This window comes from Opisthocomus hoazin, chromosome 5, assembly GCF_030867145.1.
Source record: "Opisthocomus hoazin isolate bOpiHoa1 chromosome 5, bOpiHoa1.hap1, whole genome shotgun sequence".
Lineage (NCBI taxonomy): Eukaryota > Metazoa > Chordata > Aves > Opisthocomiformes > Opisthocomidae > Opisthocomus > Opisthocomus hoazin.
In genome coordinates this window covers 83,494,748-83,513,140 of record NC_134418.1, presented here as the reverse complement: position 1 = coordinate 83,513,140, position 18,393 = coordinate 83,494,748, and the positions used below count along the sequence as shown (strand labels likewise).

Here is an 18,393-nt window from a genome sequence, read left to right as displayed (position 1 = left end):
ACAGTCCTCAGTGTTGGTGTCCAAGGGGCTCTGTTTTGTCAGTAAACTGAGGCCATCACCAAGCACACACTCATCTGCAGAGCTGATTAGTTTGGTGTAGCAGCTTGCTTTTAACGTGAAGGATGGGGAGATTGGGTAGCCTTTCATTTAATAACCAATCTGTTAGATTACTGGTGCAAGAGTTGGAAGATTCAATTTGGTTCTGTCTGAGAATGTTCAAACCCATCTCCTCCCTCCAAGTAATCTGTTTTAAGGAGTGACTGCATGAATTTAAATTGTCTTGGGAGCATGACTTAGAGATCAGGATGTGTCGCTCCCTGCTAAATGCCCTGTTCCTTGGGGTAAAGCTCACGCATCGTTTCTGTTCCTGCAGACTCCAGAATGCTTTGCTTCCCAGTGGCACAGCTTTGACAGGAACGGAGCAGAGTCATCTGTGTTTTCGATAGCCATGCCGCTTGCTGGGTAGGCATCACTTTTCTGCCATATGTTAACTTGAATCTTTTTTGTTTGATGGGGATACACAGCAACAATGGGTTGCTGTCTGGGAGGCGTTTTTCTCACTTCCTTCTGTTATCCTGGCTGTGATTTACCAGCATACAGCAAGCCCTGCTCCATTTTTTTTCACAGAATGGTAATTGTATCCTACAGTTGAGAGGACTCTAGGCTGTAAATTGCAAGCACGCTGAGGTGTTGGTGTCTTGGCCAGAATTAAGTTTCGAAGGAGCTGCGATAACACTGCTGCAGTTCTTGCAGACTAGCATTAGACAGCTGTGATGCCTCAGGACGGTGCCAAACTTCATCACACATGCTGTGTAGCATACGGGTATTTCATGTGGAGTTCTAGATTCTTTGTTGCAAAAGGAAAAACAGAAAACTGAAAAACAGTTTGCAATCGTAGAATTTTAAGTGTCCAGTTAACTCGTTCCATTGCTTGTACCAGGACTGAACGTATCCCCTTCTAAAATGCTATGCCATTGTCACACTTAATTTTGGCATGTTTGGATATATTTGGATGTTTGTATGGATATTAATATCACCTGCCATTGATGAGTGGGGTTTGGTAATTCTGACAATTATATTTTGAAATTGTGGGAATACATTGACTCTTCTGCAAACACCAACGAGCGGAGTCACTCGTTTCCCTGTTTTCATGTTCGTTGTATTTTTTCTTTTCCCGTATATGATGATATGTCCATTCCAAAAGATAGCTGAATGTTTCTACATATGCAGAGCAACAAACTTAGAAATGTCATCGAGAAGGTTTTATTTTCAGTTTCTCCAGTTTACAAAAGTAATTTAGCTCCAGATATGACATGAGTCATTTTGTCTTTTCTTTAGGAAGAGAATCCTTGGACTGATTGGACTCCTTCGTTCTGCCATTGTTGCCTGGTAGGAGAGCTGCATATAATCAGCAGATTTCTAAAATAGCTAAATATGTAGTGGAATATTTGTTCCTATTAATATATGTTGTAACTATTCAAATATTAATGGACTTACAGTGTGAAATACTAAATTTAAAGAGATACAGAGCTCTGAATAATCATTTATTCTGGAAGGTAAAGCTCTTAGTGCGGGACTGTAACTGAATATTGAACAGAAAGCAGAGTAATAACTAAGGAAGTACTAAGAACACTTCTATTAAAGAGGGATTGTTTTTTTTAGTAAAAATTGCTCAGTAAGAAGGTGTGCAAAAAGCAAATAAGTCAGCATTTTTTCAGTTTATCAGGATGTTTTCCTGCAGCTGAAAATTGCTGGGTAACAGTTGTGTTGCATTTATTATGTTGTGTTTTTTTTTTTTTCCTAGATGTTAATGTTTTCACATTAAAGAAAAAGTACAAGCTGGTTATTTTTAAAATAATGTATAGCGAAAGTAAAAGATAATGACTTGTATAAGTGTTCTAGGTTATAATTTGATATTTAAAGAACAATCTATTTTGGTATCGGTTTATCTGTTCATTAATATTTTCTAATATGTTCCCCGATGTATATTTTTTTTTCTTTAATATATCCCTTGTTATCACATTCGATGTTTTGCATCTATTTACACTCATCCTCTGAGACGGATTATATTGAGATATATTTAATTTTGCATATATTTTGCTAAATAGGAGAGTTCTCGTTTAATTGGTAATAATTATTGCTATTCATTCTGATACAATTAAAAAAAGGGGGGGGAATTACAGTCACTACATTATATTTGCATTATAAGTATGCCTGTATTGTAAAACCCAGTCTTAAACCAAGGGAGAAGGAAGGGAAAAAGCTTATTATGCTCACTATCTAGCCTCTTGAAAAAACCCTTTCTTTTCTGGAGAGTTAATAATAAATGTGGAATTAAATACAGAGTTTCAGTCATTTAAAATACATCTGACTTCAGCAAGGCTTTCGACACAGTCTCCCATAATATGCTCCTAGGGAAGCTCAGGAAGTGAGGGCTGGATGAGTGGTCGGTGAGGTGGATTGAGAACTGGCTGAATGGCAGAACTCAGAGGGTTGTCATCAGCGGCGCTGAGTCTAGTTGGAGGCTGGTAACAAGTGGTGTCCCCCAGGGGTCAGTACTGGGCCCAGTCTTGTTTAACTTCTTCATCAACGACCTGGATGAAGAGTTAGAATGTACCCTCAGCAAGTTTGCTGATGACACCAAACTGGGAGGTGTGGTGGATACACCAGAAGGCTGTGCTGCCATTCAGCGTGACCTGGACAGGCTGGAGAGTTGGGCAGAGAGGAACCTGATGAGGTTCTACAAGGGCAAGTGCAGGGTCCTGCACCTGGGTAGGAACAACCTCATGCACCAGTACAGGCTTGGGGTGGACCTGCTGGAGAGCAGCTCTGTGGAGAGGGACCTGGGTGTCCTGGTGGACGACAGGTTGACCATGAGCCAGCAGTGTGCCCTGGGTGCCAAGAAGGCCAGTGGGATCCTGGGGTTCATCAAGAGGAGTGTGGGCAGCAGATCGAGGGAGGTTCTCCTTCCCCTCTGCTCTGCCCTGGTGAGGCCCCATCTGGAGTGCTGTGTCCAGTTCTGGGCTCCCCAGTTCAAGAAAGATGAGGAGCTACTGGAGAGAGTCCAGCGGAGGGCTACGAGGATGGTGAGGGGACTGGAGCATCTCTTCTACGAGGGAAGGCTGAGGGAGCTGGGCTTGTTCAGCCTGGAGAAGAGAAGGCTCAGAGGGGACCTTATAAATGCTTATAAATATCTGCAGGGTGGGTGTCAGGAGGATGGGACCAGACTCTTTCCAGTGGTGCCCAGCGACAGGACAAGGGGCAACAGGCACAAACTGAAGCAGAGGAAGTTCCAGCTGAACATGAGGAAGAACTTCAGTCTGAGAGTGACGGAGCCCTGGCCCAGGCTGCCCAGGGAGGCTGTGGAGTCTCCTTCTCTGGAGATATTCCAGACCCGCCTGGACGTGGTGCTGTGCAGCCTGCTCTGGGTGACCCTGCTTCGGCAGGGGGTTGGGCTGGGTGACCCACAGAGGCCCCTTCCAACCCTGAACGTTCTATGATTTTAAGAAACCACTATAGAAAGCAGAGAATATTTCACAGCCTACTTACAGTGGTGAGGGGAAACAAATTACTTGTTACTACTGGACTGGACTTCAGGCTGCAATGGGGTGCAATACTATTGACCGTGACTGTCAGGTACCTTTGCCTACAAGCAGTGTACATCAGTGCTGCTAGTACTAGATAAATCACTGAGTTTCTAGATAATTAAAGTTACTAGCCTTTAAAAATTAAAAAGCAGTTGATGTAGTTAAAAAATACAGATTTACTTTATTCTTCTAAGATTAACTCTTTAGGATCAGAGGAGCAACTGCTGCTGGTCTTAAATATTTCTCATTAATAGAGTTCCATAGAGTTTGCACGTGTATCGGCTTTTTCCTTATCTAATGAGCGTCTTTCCTGCAGAGGTTTTAGAGCGCTGGGCAACTGTTTCCCATCAGTGAGAACAGACAATACATGAATTTTCTTCAAAGCCTGTGAATAGTATTCTTTACTAAATATTGTGTTAGGTGAAGAAAATCTGAGCTGGTCAAAAAGTGATTCCTTTAAACTTAATCAAGGTGGCAGAAAACTGTATTTAATGAAATGGTCTAATTGGCAATAATTTACCTCTTAGCAACAAGATGAATGCTACAGTTGATTCTGACTATTAAATATCCCCTTTCTACTTGGGTTTGTGCCTATTTACTGTTACTTATGTCCTATTTGCTTCTTGAACGTTAGTAGCATCGCACTGCACGGTGCGCTTCTTAGGCTGGGATATCACGACCGCACCTTTTCAACCTTTGCTACAAGCATAGTGCAGGAGATGTACACCTTTGTATCACTTCTGCCAAAGGCAGCAGATGACAGGAGTGAATTCAGAGACCAGTAGTTTTTTCAACAGAGCACGGGGTCATACAGGAGAGAAGTGAGCACTCTCAAATGCTTCGTTTCAGCATGACTGTGTGAAGAACACTTAGTGTTTCAGTCTTTCTCCTTCACCATATTTATACAATAAGATAAATGAGTATTTGGTCTGGTCTTTGGCTGTTGTCCACAACTGATCTATGTAGGGACAAAAGAACATGTAATTTGATTTCATTTCCATTCCTGAAAAAACAGAATAAACAAATTTTTTTTTTCCTTCACCATATATCGGACATAATTTGTCCATGCAGTGGTACAAAGTTTCAGTCATGTTAGTCTAGGCTGATCACACTTTCTCGCATGCGGCTCTGTGGTAAGTAGCCCATCCTGAATGGATTCTCTTTTACGTGCTCTGTCCTTGTCATACTATATGTAAGCATTCCATTTTAGGGATGTTTTTTAACGATTTGTGTCCCTCAACTCCTAATTATCCAGGAAGGGTTTCACAAGAGCTGAAAGACTGATAAGCCCATGCATGAGAGTATTTTTAAAATCACATAATATATTCTATTTATCTTCATGTTTCTACTTCTAATCAAAAAAATCACAGTGCTTTAAGTGAACAGCTTATCCTGCTGTTTTTCAGGGGTGTGTTGGCATGCAGGGTCTGTTTCACGTTTGCATTTTGCTGGGCCGGTGTTGGTAGATCACCTGAGAGCCCCACCCTACACCCACTTCATGCCTGTCCTGCACTGAAGAGCTGAAAACTTGACAAGCTGTTGTTGTTGTTTTCCTCTGTGACACGTGGCAGAGCCTTCTTGTTGCAGAGTACTTGGTTTGTGTCCTGGGGCTCTCGGCTGCCGAGATTTGATGTATGGCTCGCTGTTTCAAGTTTCATCACTGTTGTAATATTTCATCCTCCCACGGGGACTGCTTTAACACCCCGATTCCTGGCCCTAAGTCTAAGCCACAAGTTAACTACGTAGGCTAGATGTAAATGTATGTTATTAATTGTAGAAATAGAAGGTGCAGCATGTTTTTATTATGTTTAAACATTTATTTATTTAGAAAAGATTTACTTTCTGAGTTGCTTTTTTTGGTACCTGGATTACCTTGATAGGAATGGCGAGTGGAATACTCCGATGTTTACAGCACTAGCTCCTGGGGGCTAACAGACTCTCAGAATTCTTGAGTTCTGCGACATCATTAATGAAATTAATAGTCAGGCCAGTAATTGATTCCAGGCTTAGAAGCAGGTTATACTGATTGTAGGGCTGATTCGTATCTTGGGCAGAGCAGCCGAGTTAAGTAAACTGTTACGGTTAAGTAAGCAATAATACACCAGAATGAAAGGTTTCCAAATAGCTATGTGCTGATGGATTGCAGCGTATCGGAGTCCACATGTCAAGAACGGCGAAATGTGAGCAAAGAAGGCAGCAGCCTGTAGTCTAATTTATCCAGATGGCTTTCCCATTGAAAAAGGCTTACATTGTAAGAGAAGTACCAGGTATGTGAGAGGAACACTTAGGTAGAATAAATAATTACTGGGAAGGAGGTGGAAGCAAAAGGGGAGGTAGTTCATTTTACGTTTTCCAAAGACATACTGCAAATCTCTTTGATTATATTTACGCTAGCAGGACTGAGCTGTGCCTCTCCTCACTGAGATCACCTCTTTGCAGAGGGTATAAAGCTGGCAAGTCATGGATGTGGCTGCTTTCCTGCTTTCTCGTCTCGCCTAAAGCAAAATATAGGTTGTGTTCCGACTGTACCATAGCCTGGATTTTGCTTTGTCCACAGTGTTTTGGGAGCACGCTGATACCTGGAAGGAACCTCTGATCCTTCCTTTCCTGCCCCAGACTGAAGTGTGTGAATGATAACATGCGCCAGTAAATCCGAAACAGGTCTTCAGTCTTGATGCAGCTTCATTTGGAGGCAATGACTACCTTTCTGTAGATCTCAACAGAAAGCCATAATGCTTTTAACAATTCTAACTGCAAATAACAGTTTCTCCTCAGAACGGCTGTTTTAAGAAATCTTGAGTTAAAAATAATCGTTTTAAGGCGATTTATGTAAGAAATAACAATGCCTGTGGAATGATTGATCGTTGTTTTGAAATAAGCACTTGTATAATGTCACTGTCTTAGACATTCTAGTAAGTTGATTTTTTTGAACATTTGGTTTTCAGAATATTAGGTTTTACCTTAGATTCCACTATTGTTTCCACTGCGTACTTCATTCCTACAATTCTTATGTCATTATCCTATTAAGATTTATATACATGAAAATATAGGTATGTACCTGTGAGCAAAGTATTTACAACCTTTTCAAAAAGAGTTTGCATTAGCTTCTGTAAGGCTCGGTGTTTCCTGAAACAAAAATGAAGTAGTTCTATATGAAGAGAGTAGTAAGTGCTATTAAATGTGAAAAAAACCAAACAAAACCTACTTTTGTCCTTGTTTGTACTTCTGTCTGTAAAGGTGATATGGTGTGCTTCTCTGCATTCCAAAAATGTCAGTAGTTTGTCTCCCCTGCATGCAGTGTGCCGTGCGGGTCCTGTCTTAGAACAGCTTGCCCCCTTTTGGCTGTTGGAGCAGAGGCTTTGCTCACAAGTGAGCAGCTCGATTCATCATTTCCACTGGTGGACAGAAAGGATGTTCATGGGAGAAGTTGTAGGTAAAGGGAAGGACGCGCGGGCGTGGAATCACTGGTGCCAGCTGGGAGCTGCCGGTTGCGGTGAGCCGGTGAGGTTTATCCTGCGGGCAGGGAAATTGCGCCGCACGACGCAGGGCTGAAGGCCAAACTGGGTGTTCCTCTGCGCGTTAACTGCTGCACCGACCAGTGGCCCCTTGATGTGCAGTGGTCTGGGCAGGATCACTACAGAGTGCAGGTTAAGGGAGAGAAAAGGGTCTTTCGAACTTTTTGTAATGTGTATGAGCTTCCCTCCAAAGAAACCAGCTTTAGTTTCATTAGGAAGCCTAGTGCATGCCTGTATTCCTGCTGTAGCCCATATTAGAAACTGCCAGCACCACCCTGTCCAAATGTACGTATTGCTCTGAGAAACCACTGCTGTTTCTCCTGCGGTAGAGATGCCATCTTGTAGTTCCACTGCTTGACTCTTGGGCTTAGGAGCAGGCCCTACGAAAAAAGCCGCTGAAGATGCTGTAGAGCAATTAAAAATTAATTGTGAAACAAATTCTTGATACTTGTCAAAAATTCCATTGTTATTCATGGAAGCTGTTAGGCAGTGCTGAGTGAAATTAGGAAGTATTTTTTTTCAAAGCAAAGTCCATTTTTTTTTCTCTCATTCCAGATAGAACAAAAGTATTTTTTTATTTGTCCATTCAGTCAAGCAGACACACATCCCTAAAACTGGATTTTTATTTATTTATTTATTAACAACTGACCTAATGTGCTTTATTTCATGTAAATTCAACTCTCAGCATTTTCCATTTTAGGTCAGTATCATGTGGGAAGTTTACAGGGGCTTGCTGTGCCTGTTCTGCTGTACAAGCTAGATTCTCTGGCCAGAATGTGCTTCTCAGGATGCGGAAGAAAATTCACAGATCTCCAGGCAGATGGTTGTTTTCCTGCAGGCTTGGCCCTTAGAAGGAATGGAAGTTTGAATTCCTGCTTAGCTTGGTAAATATGCTGAGCTGGAGATATCTTCAGTGTTTAATAAACTACTTGGAAACAATCTTTTAGATGAGATGGAGAAAACAAAATGTCACAGTTTGAAATTATGTTTAGTTTTCCCACTAGAAAATTGGCAGTTAACAACTACATTATTTGTCAAAAAGTCTTTCAAGCGAGAAACTGAAGTCAGCTCTATTTGTGTGAAACTGATGGTCTAAGATTTTAAGCAATCTTCTAATTACTTCCCGTCATACATAATGCATCCCAGAAGCAAGACGTGTTGGGATGTAAAAGAACTGCACGTTTAGGAAAGTGAAGATAAAGACAAAAATGGAGATTGTTGCCAACCTTTCAAATAATTATTTAGTATGACGTGTTTGGTAGTGAAGTTTTAAAAGCTGCATTTTTTTTTTATTGTGGAGATTCAGTTTTCAGTGGACTAGTATAGTTATTGAAAACAACAAAATGAATTGTTTTTTAGTAACAGACAACAGCAGATTGATTTTTTTTTTTTAACTGTTCTCGTTCTATTACGCATAAAGGTTTCAATTAGGCAGGAATTTTAATAAATAACCGTTCAGTGCCTTCAGTCCTCTTGCTGTTTTGCTGACATCAAGGGAGGAAAGTGTTGGAAAGCACAGAACAGTAGTTGCTGCGGAGTCGTCAGTGGCTCTTCCCAGCCATTGATTTCATGCTCTCCTCCCTTTTCCTCCTACTTTATGGATCATGCTGCTACAGAAGTAAAACTTGTTTGCAGAGAACTTGCTCTGACTTTCTAAGCTCAGCTCTTTTCCTCACCCACCCTCCACCCCTTTTGTATGACGAGCCCCTTCTGGTTTCTGGAACCTCAACCACTATAGAAGTGTTATGAGATAGATCTGTTTTTTAGGGGAAAACTGCTTGCAGGAGTAATAGTAGGAAGTGCTTATGTAGGAGTGTGGTGGGAATTTAAATTTGGTTTGACACACCAGTGATTGACAGTGAATGATGTTTTGAGTGATCTTTTGTACAGCTAAAGTGGAGTTTCGCTGGTGGTTTTGCAACAGCAGAGATTTCCAAATATTCCTCCCATATACATACAACTACAAGGTGACCCCACTGCGAAGAAGTGACAGAACAAGAGGCACAAACTGAAATACTTAAAATAAGAAAAATATTTTTTACTGTGAGGGTGGTCAAACTCTGGAGCAGGTTGCTCAGAGAACTTGTGGAGCCTTCGTCCTTGGAAGGATTAAAAACCTGAGTGGTTACAGCCTGGACAACCTGCTCTACTTCACCCTTCTTTGAGCAGAGGGTGGCCCAAAGACCTCCAGCGGTCCCTTCCAGTCTGAACCGATCTGCTACTCTGTTGTTGTAAGAAAAGCAAGCAATAATTGTTTTTAAAGAGAAGTGGTAATTCCCCAGAGTATTGTTCTGGCTTCCCACAATTTGTGGTTCAGAGACTTCTTAATACATTCTGTTGTCACTTTAATGACCTTTAATTATTACAAAGGATGCAAGTGTAAATTACACATGCAAAGAAACAGACACCAAAAGAATTGTTAATGAATAGCTCCAGTTGTATAGTCACTAGTATGAAACATTTTGAGTAATAGTGAGGCAGATTTTGGTTTCTCTGAAGTTAAAACTTCCATTGACTTTATGGGTCTAGGGATTTGACCCGTTACATTTTCAATCTGACATAAAATATGAACTGAAGCAAAGTGAATAGGTTAGTTATATAAACATCCAATAAAACCAAGACTTACGATAACAGGAAGTTCAAGTGCTGCCCCCAGCCATCGAGCAGCTATCTCTGGACCGCTCTTAGTCTGGCAATTGCTGCGCACCGGCTATGTGCCTTGCTTGCCAGCATGGTGATCGGTCCGTTTGGCGGGACAGAAGAGCTGGGAAGCTTCGTTATTCTGTAGAAAGGCTTTAAAATGTGTAGGAACAACCTGGGAGTGCACAGTTAAGGAATGGGCCCTTTCATATAGCAAGCCACACTTTGTACTGTGCTGTGCAGAGAAATGTCTTGATTTCTGATGTCTGACAGCGGAAAATATTACTCTCCTGTCTGATAAATGAAACTGTTTGCCTCCAAAGCAAGCATATAAGTAATAGAATAAACATGTTTTCTCACTAAGGGATAGCTTCGGGAAAAGAGGATTAAAATTCTTGGAAAATCAGCGAGGCAGCTACAAGTGTCAGGTGATTATATGGCCTTATGTAAGTGCCGCGTTTGGTGCCTAGCCAAGTATTTCTAAAACTTATAGGGCAGCTTCTGTTTGCATTTAGGCCCGCATAAACCTGAAGGCACTTCAAAAAAATCAGAGCGCGGTGTTTGCTCCTATGTTAAAGCTGGTTTTGAAAAGAAAAAAAAGTCTGTATCAATGAAAAATTTCTTTACTACAGGGAGTTCCTAAAGGGGGTGACGTAGTTAAGAGGGCCTTGCAAGAATTGAATTTTATTCCTGCATTTCTTGTAGGTCTCCTGTACTGTATGGGGCAGGGTTTTTTTGTGGCTCAATTTCTGTCTTAACCATAGCAAATGTGTTTGTGTATAGATCATATTCAAACAATATAGTGGGTATGTGTGTGGGGGTGTGGTTGTAGGTGCATTATCTGTTTGTCGTATGGCAGGGTATTAAAATAATTTTATTCTCTACTGTTTTGGTTTAGTGGAGAAAAATTATAGTTGGAAGTAACTGGGAGAAAATAAGGTGTTTTTTTTTTTTAATTTTACTCCCATTTAGTGTAGTAGTGCAGGTGGTAATATACTGCTTCTGAAGTGAACCCGTTTTAAATAAGTCATTTATTTGTACTGTTTGGTAGATTTTTTTAATGTGCAGTAATCTTTCAAAGACTGTCTTTTTCCAGGATAGCATCCAGAATGCAAATTGTGTTCCATGATGTTATTTTCTTGCACATCCACTCTCTTTTAGCTCATGCTTGGTTTTTGCACAGTTTATATCACATTAGTTTTCCACTTCAGGTTTGAAATATCTTTAGACTTGACGAGAGACATAATGCCATTGAATAACTCTCTTTGACTCATGCAAATCTTCAGGTATTTAGAATTAGGAAAGCAAGATCTTACATTGGTGGAACATTGCTTGAAGTGCTGAAGGTGACTGGCTAAACCTGGTGAGTACTAATTAGGTAGAACTTGTCAGTCTGTCAGTCAGTCTTACAGATTTTCCTGATCACGTACTGAACGTACACAAAGCAAGAGAGCAGATATAGTGAGTTCAAGAATTGTCTTCAGAATGGTGGTTCTTTCAAAAGAGATTTATGAACTGATGTTCAAACAGAACCAGAAAATGTTTCCGGATGACAACAGAATGAAAGATGTCACAGACATCTCAGGAAAGGAAGTCAGAATGGGCAAGGACGTATTTGGAAATGTGTTAGCTTTTACTGAAAGTGCAAATTTGGTCATAAGGGAAGCGCTGGAATGCGTGCCAGGCTGTATTCTCTGTCCCTACTCGGCTTTTAGCACTGTACTTGCCTACAGGCAGCGTCAGATGAATCCTCATGAAAACCAAACAGGACAACTTTCCTTGAGAGCGAGAACACAGAATATGAACCCTTGCTGAGACAACCCAACTGTCATCTGTAGTTTTTTCTGATGAGTGGCATTATCATATCTTTTTGTGCCAAATGAGTAAACTATTTTCACCACACAAATGCTGTCTACTCCAGCACATGCTACGTGCACTACCAGGCACAAATTTCAGCGTGGTCTTTGCAACGTGAGTTCACTCTGCCAGTTGGAAACCTATCCAATGAGTTCTGGTTAGAAAACTAATGCCAAAAGAAGCGTAGGCCTGTGATGAATGGTTGGGTTATCAAAACCCCACTGCTTTCCAGGAGCTTCTAAAATGCAACTGTGCCCATCACTGCCAAGTTAGTGAGTAAGTACGTGTTAGCAACCAGTTGACTCAGTTACAAAGAGATGTACGAGCTGAATATGTATGACAAAGAAAAGAATGATGGCAAATAGGAGTATGATAGGCAAGAGCATTTCGGTGAAGGATTGGAAGAGAATGAAGAGAAGAATGAAGGTGTTGAGGTATTTTCTAGTGCTTTACAGGAATCTTACAGTACGTCTAACCAGGTTTCATTAAGGAAAAATAACATTATCGTCTACAGTCTATTTAAGTAATACGAATATGTATTCTACACTTGTAGCAAGAACTCTGTTTAATCAATACCTAATCACTATAAAATAAACATATTTTTTCATAATAAAATAGTTATCGTAGCTAAGCTATCCCGAACTCTTTTTAATCAATACCTAATTGTTATGAAATAAACATAATTTTTCATAATAAAATAGTTATCGTAGCTAAGCTATCCCTTAAAGAAGGTTTTCATATTAGCAAAGCCTAGAGATCGGTATTCTCAAAAAGCATTCACTGGCTCAGATGTAGCAACTTCTAAGACCTTGAATGTTGGCTCATTGAGCAGTGTTTCTCTGTGCAGTCTGTCTTCCCATACAATAAAGCCTACTCACAGATTTCCCAAAGCCTCTGTGCAAATCCACGCTTTCTGACAGCTCGTGTTTATGCCATGATGATGTGGTTTCAGTGGAATAGCGTTAGTGACGGAGCAACGGCTGCCTGAGTGAAGCTCTGTGGAAGGAGAAAAGTCACAGAAAAACTTCAGCTTTTCGTATCAATTAGAGGAAACTAATTTACAGCAACAGAATATATTAAATACGGACAGAGTTCACATTATAAGATGAATATATAAGGGAAACAATACAACACGCTTGACAGGTGTCCTTCTGGTGCTGGTTGGTGTTTGTTCTGTCTTACACAGCACAGTTTAGTACGAAATGCTTTCAGAAACGGAGGGTATCAAATGGTGTGAGCACATTCCCTCTTCATAACACTGGTAAGTGCAGCATTGAAAAATGCTGCCGTTACAGATTTAGCATGAAGAATACCTCCATTATACAGCTTTCAGCAGCAGTGCAAAAGGACTTTCTGGAATTGTGTTGGTATGACCTCAGTCTTTGAAGACACAGCCAGGATTTTGGTTATGCTTGTGACAGTACATACAGCAAACAGTTGACAACAAGTTACACTACTTTTTATTATTCCTACATTTAAGATGTGCATTTATCTTTCATTCTGTACATACCTTTCATCTCAAGATATGTTTAGTAAATCATTTATGAAGCACTGGAGAGTTTTTGCCCCTACTTTTGGGTGAAAGAAATTGCTCTATGTCAGCAATATGACTTGTTAGGACAAGAAGTAAAGCACAATGTCTAGCTGATACTGCAGTGCAAAGATTTGAGAGACAAGAAGTACGCCTTTACATGAGATTCACCTCTTAACATTGGAATGGACATCTCTACTCTCCCAAAAACTCATTAAAAAGTTGTTGGGACAAGAATCTTGATCTCACCTTGGGAGAATGCTGGTTTCTGAAATAGTGTTTTCGTAGAAATAACACGCTCTGCCAGTGGTTAAGTAGGGGATCAGAGGAATTACTTATGTCACTTCTAGCCGCACCTTATATTTACATGCCAGCTCCTTTAGTTGGGTATGTGATCAACTGTTTAACTCTGGCAAAAATAAATTGGAAAACAAGAAGATTACAAGATGTAAGTTTGAAATGTACAAGTTTGAACAGCTTGAAGTTCAATTAAATTTGGAATATTGAACCTTGATAACAAACAAAGCTGGCACAAGGAATTTTGTACTATCTCACACTCATAATGCAGTGATTTTTGTCCTGGGGGAGGGGAGAGACTTTTTTTTGAGCATTTCCTGACATTTTCTGCCAAACACTGTTAAATTGTTTACTGAGTGTTTTCAGGGTTCAGTTGTTGAACAGTTCTTCAGTGTTAATTTATTACCCTTTGAACTGTAATGGAGTTACCAAAAAAATTATTTCTCTTGATATTTTCTTGGAATCAGTAATCATTTTTTGTGTCTCATGATGTCTGAATTCCATGAGGGCTATTTAAATGTGTTTAATTTTTTTGAAGATGTTTAATCATTTCCACATCATTTCTTTGTTTGTCTTTCACGAGAACCTCTAATGTAACCAGTAGCAGTACTGTTCTCGGTGTCATTCTTTCTTGTATTAATTGCCTCATTGGCTCTCCCTTGCCACGGGGGAATGACATTTTTCTTTCAAATTGTCCAATTTTTAAAAATAAGCAAAATAAACTGGGATCAATTTGTTCAAACCTTGATTTATCTTTTCAATCCTGAATAAATAATTGCGTGCCCTGAGCTTGTCTGTTTTCCCAGCCACATCAGGTGATCTTGCAGAAGATACTACGTGTCCCACAGACCTGACCTTACGTTACTGTCAAGCGATCTGCATTCACCAGGGCTACGGTATGACTAAAATATGGCTGAAGGAGGAACGTGTCTAAAAGAACAAGTGATTCTGTAACGATTGATTCTGATTCCTCGTTGAGCCTGGGAGACGAGCGGGAGCTCACATCCGGTGATGCTGTGCTGTACAGTCAGGGAAGACAGAAGGGGTCTTCTTTGGGCCCCGCAGTCCCTGTCTCTGCCGCGCAAGGCTGTGCTCTACATTGAGTTGGAATTCAGCGTTTGAGCTTCAAATGTCCCAGGATGAGAGTTGCAATCAGTTTCCTTTAGTACCACCCCTTAGCAGAAGTCCAAACCTGTAAGAAACTTTTTCCTGCTTTTTAGACTAAGAATTATCTACCTTATTTTTATTCTTCTAGTTATTTTCCTGCCTACAATTCTTGCTCTACAAGCACGTATGACCCTGCAAGTTGTTGCTTAGCCAGTTGCTTTCTGACAGCATATTTGATACCCAAAAAAGTGAAAGAAAAAAGAATATTGCTTTAGTTATTCCGTTTTTGCAAGTCACTTTCTGACATAATTTTAGGGAAAAATTTTTCGAAACAGAAACTTTTTGTGAGGCATAAAAGACAGCAATAAGAATTCGTATTTTTAGTTTGTTGTAACTTCTCCAAAATGTCTACCGCGTTGTTGACTCAGAGTAGCTTTCTGAGTAGGAGAACTGGATCTCAGCCATCTTACTTACATAAGAAAATTTTTTTAAAAAATAAGCAATTTGTTGATTTTCACTCCTCTGACTGCCTAGATTATCCTCATGATAACCTTTGTAACCTTTGATTAAAAAGTGCTACACAGAAGAAAGTCTACCTGTTGAGGAAGCTTAGTTTACTTGTGCTGGAAATTAAAACCGTGGCTGACTACTTTTCAAACCAGCAAAGTGAATTGTGTTACAGCACTGAGAAGGTTGCTACACAAAAGTAAACCAAAGCAGAACAAGTAAATAAATAAGAAATCTTGAAACTCAGATAAAGTTGCGATACATGGTTGCTTTGTTAATTCATCAGAAAAGAGTATTACTCTTTTTTAACTTAATGAGCACGAGTCTGTTTATCACATGCCTCTATAAATAAGTGTTTTGCAGATGTTTCCTCTTTGTTGAAAATAGTTTTTCTCCCCTCAGGGCCCACTACACTATTAAATTATACTATGAATTTCCTTGCATATTACAGAAGACGCTTAGAACACTGTGGCAGGCATAGCACTGGCATAACTTTTTAATATCAAATTTAAGAACTATTTACAGATTATTTCAGTAGTACTGATGTATTTTATCTGGTTAAACTTTTGAATATAAATTTTAAGAACCATTTACACATTATTTCAGTAGTTCATTGATGCTATGTCTGGCTAATCAAAAATGATCGGCTAATTTCATTGATGGCGATATCCCTGTCAATACAGTAAGTACCATGGATTTCACTGATAATTAAATGGTCTGCGCCACTTAGGGTAATTTAATTATCCTAATCAGTTATTAATTATTTGTCCACCATATCCATACTTCCTATATCTGCAACCCCCATTCCTTTCATAGGATGGTTCAGATTTACAATTATTGTCTAATTTCAAATATCATGTTGCCAGTGTTACCTCAACAAACCCATCTGTTAATGGCTGGACAGTTTCTTCAACAGACAGAATAAACATGGTCACGAAACTATTTCTGAAGAGGCCTTATAAGACTCTAAGTAGGGAAAGATGAATGAAAAATCAGGAGTTACTGTGTAGTTTAGGGAAAAAAAAAATCTAAATTACAATATACTCTGATTACTCCTATTTATTTTATATTTCAGCCTGAGAGAATTCATTATTCCTGTCTTTTACAGTGAAATACTGAGATCACTTAGAAACTTAAACAGTTAGTAAACAGTAATAATAGCTTTCATGTGCACGCCCTGTTTAAATGTGGTACCTGATGACTGCTCAGCAGTGAAATTTTGCTTTATATTTGAAGTTAAAAATGTTCAAATCTGGGTCTGCTGACTAAGCTTATACCTTGAGAATTAAATACTACATATCTAAAATGTCTTTGTTTTCCAGTCAAGATTGGCCTGTAATGATTCTTGCAAGGTTAAGCAGTGGTCACATTCTTTAATCTTGCCTGGGTGTAGGAAATATTCAGCGCAGTTTGTATACAGTGTAAATTACTTTGGGCTCCTTCTGAACAAAAGTTCCCTGGCACAGTTTCCAAGACACACGTTTCCCTCATTAGAAGAACAGTGTAGGGATATCAGGCACAAAACCACGAGAGGTGATAAAGAGCAGTAAAATTAGCTTTATATTTTGTGCTGTCAGATCCTTTCTGGGGTGAGACAGAGTGGACATGATGTCACAACACACTGTAAAGAAGCTGAGGCTGTACGGGACCGTCACAGAAGTCCTGACAGGGCAGCGTTCCAGCCCTCCTTTACGTAGTGGTCACGCATATAGGTGCCTTTTGCAAAGAAATGACCCAAGGTAGTGCTGTGTCATCATGTGACATTCGGTTCCCGTAGACGGCCTTAGCTTGAACCAGTCTCCACCAGAAGGAAAGGAAGGAATGATGGGTATGTGTTTAGTTGTGACAAGTTATTAGTGTTCATGCAACACTCACATCCCTCAGACGCTCTGAAGGAGTGGAATGCAGTGGCTCTGCCGTGAGGATATGCTTACGCTGGATTAGCCGGTGCTGATGCTGAGGGTGGTTTTCACCAGTTCAATCGTGCCGCTGTAGTACCTCGTGTAGGTGAGCCACGTCACAGCCTTGCTGCAGTGGGCTGTGGCTTGAGCACTTTTCACATGTGGAAAAATGTTTGCTTTCTGTATCTATAGTAACTAACTGCTGACATTTTCATTAAGTGCTGTGCATAGGCTGAGGGTGTATGGCTGTTATTATTATCTGCTTTATAACTTATGCCAGAAGGCAATGTAGTATTTAGTACCTAAATTAGCTTGAAATAAAACAATTCGTGATCTGAAGTGCTCCAGCTGTGGCAGCAAAGATGCTCGTGAAGTTTAATTGACCCTGCCAGAAATAAACTTCAGCATGTATAGAGAGGCCCTTGGGTATTATAACTTAACTTTCTTGATCTGAGTACAGATAAACTACGGTGGCTGCGTGGGCTATAACGCCCCCAGCTCCTATCACTTCCCTGCATGCTAGACAGGCCTTTTACTTGGTGATACAGTAATGGGCAGGTGAATTTGTGTTTTCTTCAAAACATTGCTTCTAATTAAATGTCTCATCTTCACTGGTGTCTAGCTCTGCTGAACTGTTTCTGTTCAACTCATAAACATTCCTTTACACATTACATATGTAGCACTAGTGTGGTGGCAGTTACACCTGGTGGAGGATTATTCAATGACAGTGTCTTAATCTTACCTATGTGTGGAAGGCCAGAGGTTTTATGATTGTGAAATTCCATGTTGAACTGAGTTTCTTAGTGATGAACCTAAAGAAATCAGTTTGAAAGCAAAGCTAAGAGTAAAGAAATCATCAGAAAGCAAAATAATGACATCGTATTTCCAAATAGGCTATTTTAAAACTTGTTGAGCTGCCACTGTCTGGGTCGTGCTGCTGTGCCGCTTCCCCAGCACCCAGCCGTGGAGGCTTAGGGGCTGTTGATTTCCTCCTCCTGTTTTTTTCACTACTGTCTCCTTTGGGTTGTGGGGTTAAAACATGAGTAGACTTCGGGCAATTACTGATACTGTAATCAATATTGCTTTGTTAATATCTTTGCACCTTTTCAAGTGAAGGTAATAATGTAGAAAATCTCCCTCACGCCATGTTTCTTCTCTCTGTCACCGTTTTACAACATCTATTTTGCCGTTATAGCCTGTTTCTTAGCAGGTAACGTGAGCGTGGAGTACCATGTTGCAGGGTACTCAGTGCATATGTTAAATTCCATACTGTTTCTCCTAGCATGTGTTGTGTATGTAGACAACTGTCATGACCTAAAATATTTTGTTGACTTAAAAGCAAACAGTATAAGAAGACTTCTTGTATATTGTGAATCTGAAGTCAAAGTGGCATTCGTGTTACATCACTTTGTAGGTGCTGTGGGTTTAAAACTGTGGTTGACAGCTTATTC

General features: G+C 40.1%; 1 protein-coding gene across 3 annotated transcripts in view; it reads left to right on the top strand.

The window, feature by feature from the left end:
- Positions 1-18,393, top strand: part of TRMT9B (tRNA methyltransferase 9B (putative)) — a 118,293-nt gene that overhangs the window by 4,207 nt on the left and 95,693 nt on the right. For all 3 annotated transcript variants that reach the window (XM_075421936.1, XM_075421937.1, XM_075421935.1), the window contains 2 exons: positions 374-462; positions 1,339-1,389. The gene's annotated coding sequence lies outside the window, so the exon portion shown is untranslated. The remainder of the gene's footprint in view (positions 1-373; positions 463-1,338; positions 1,390-18,393) is intronic.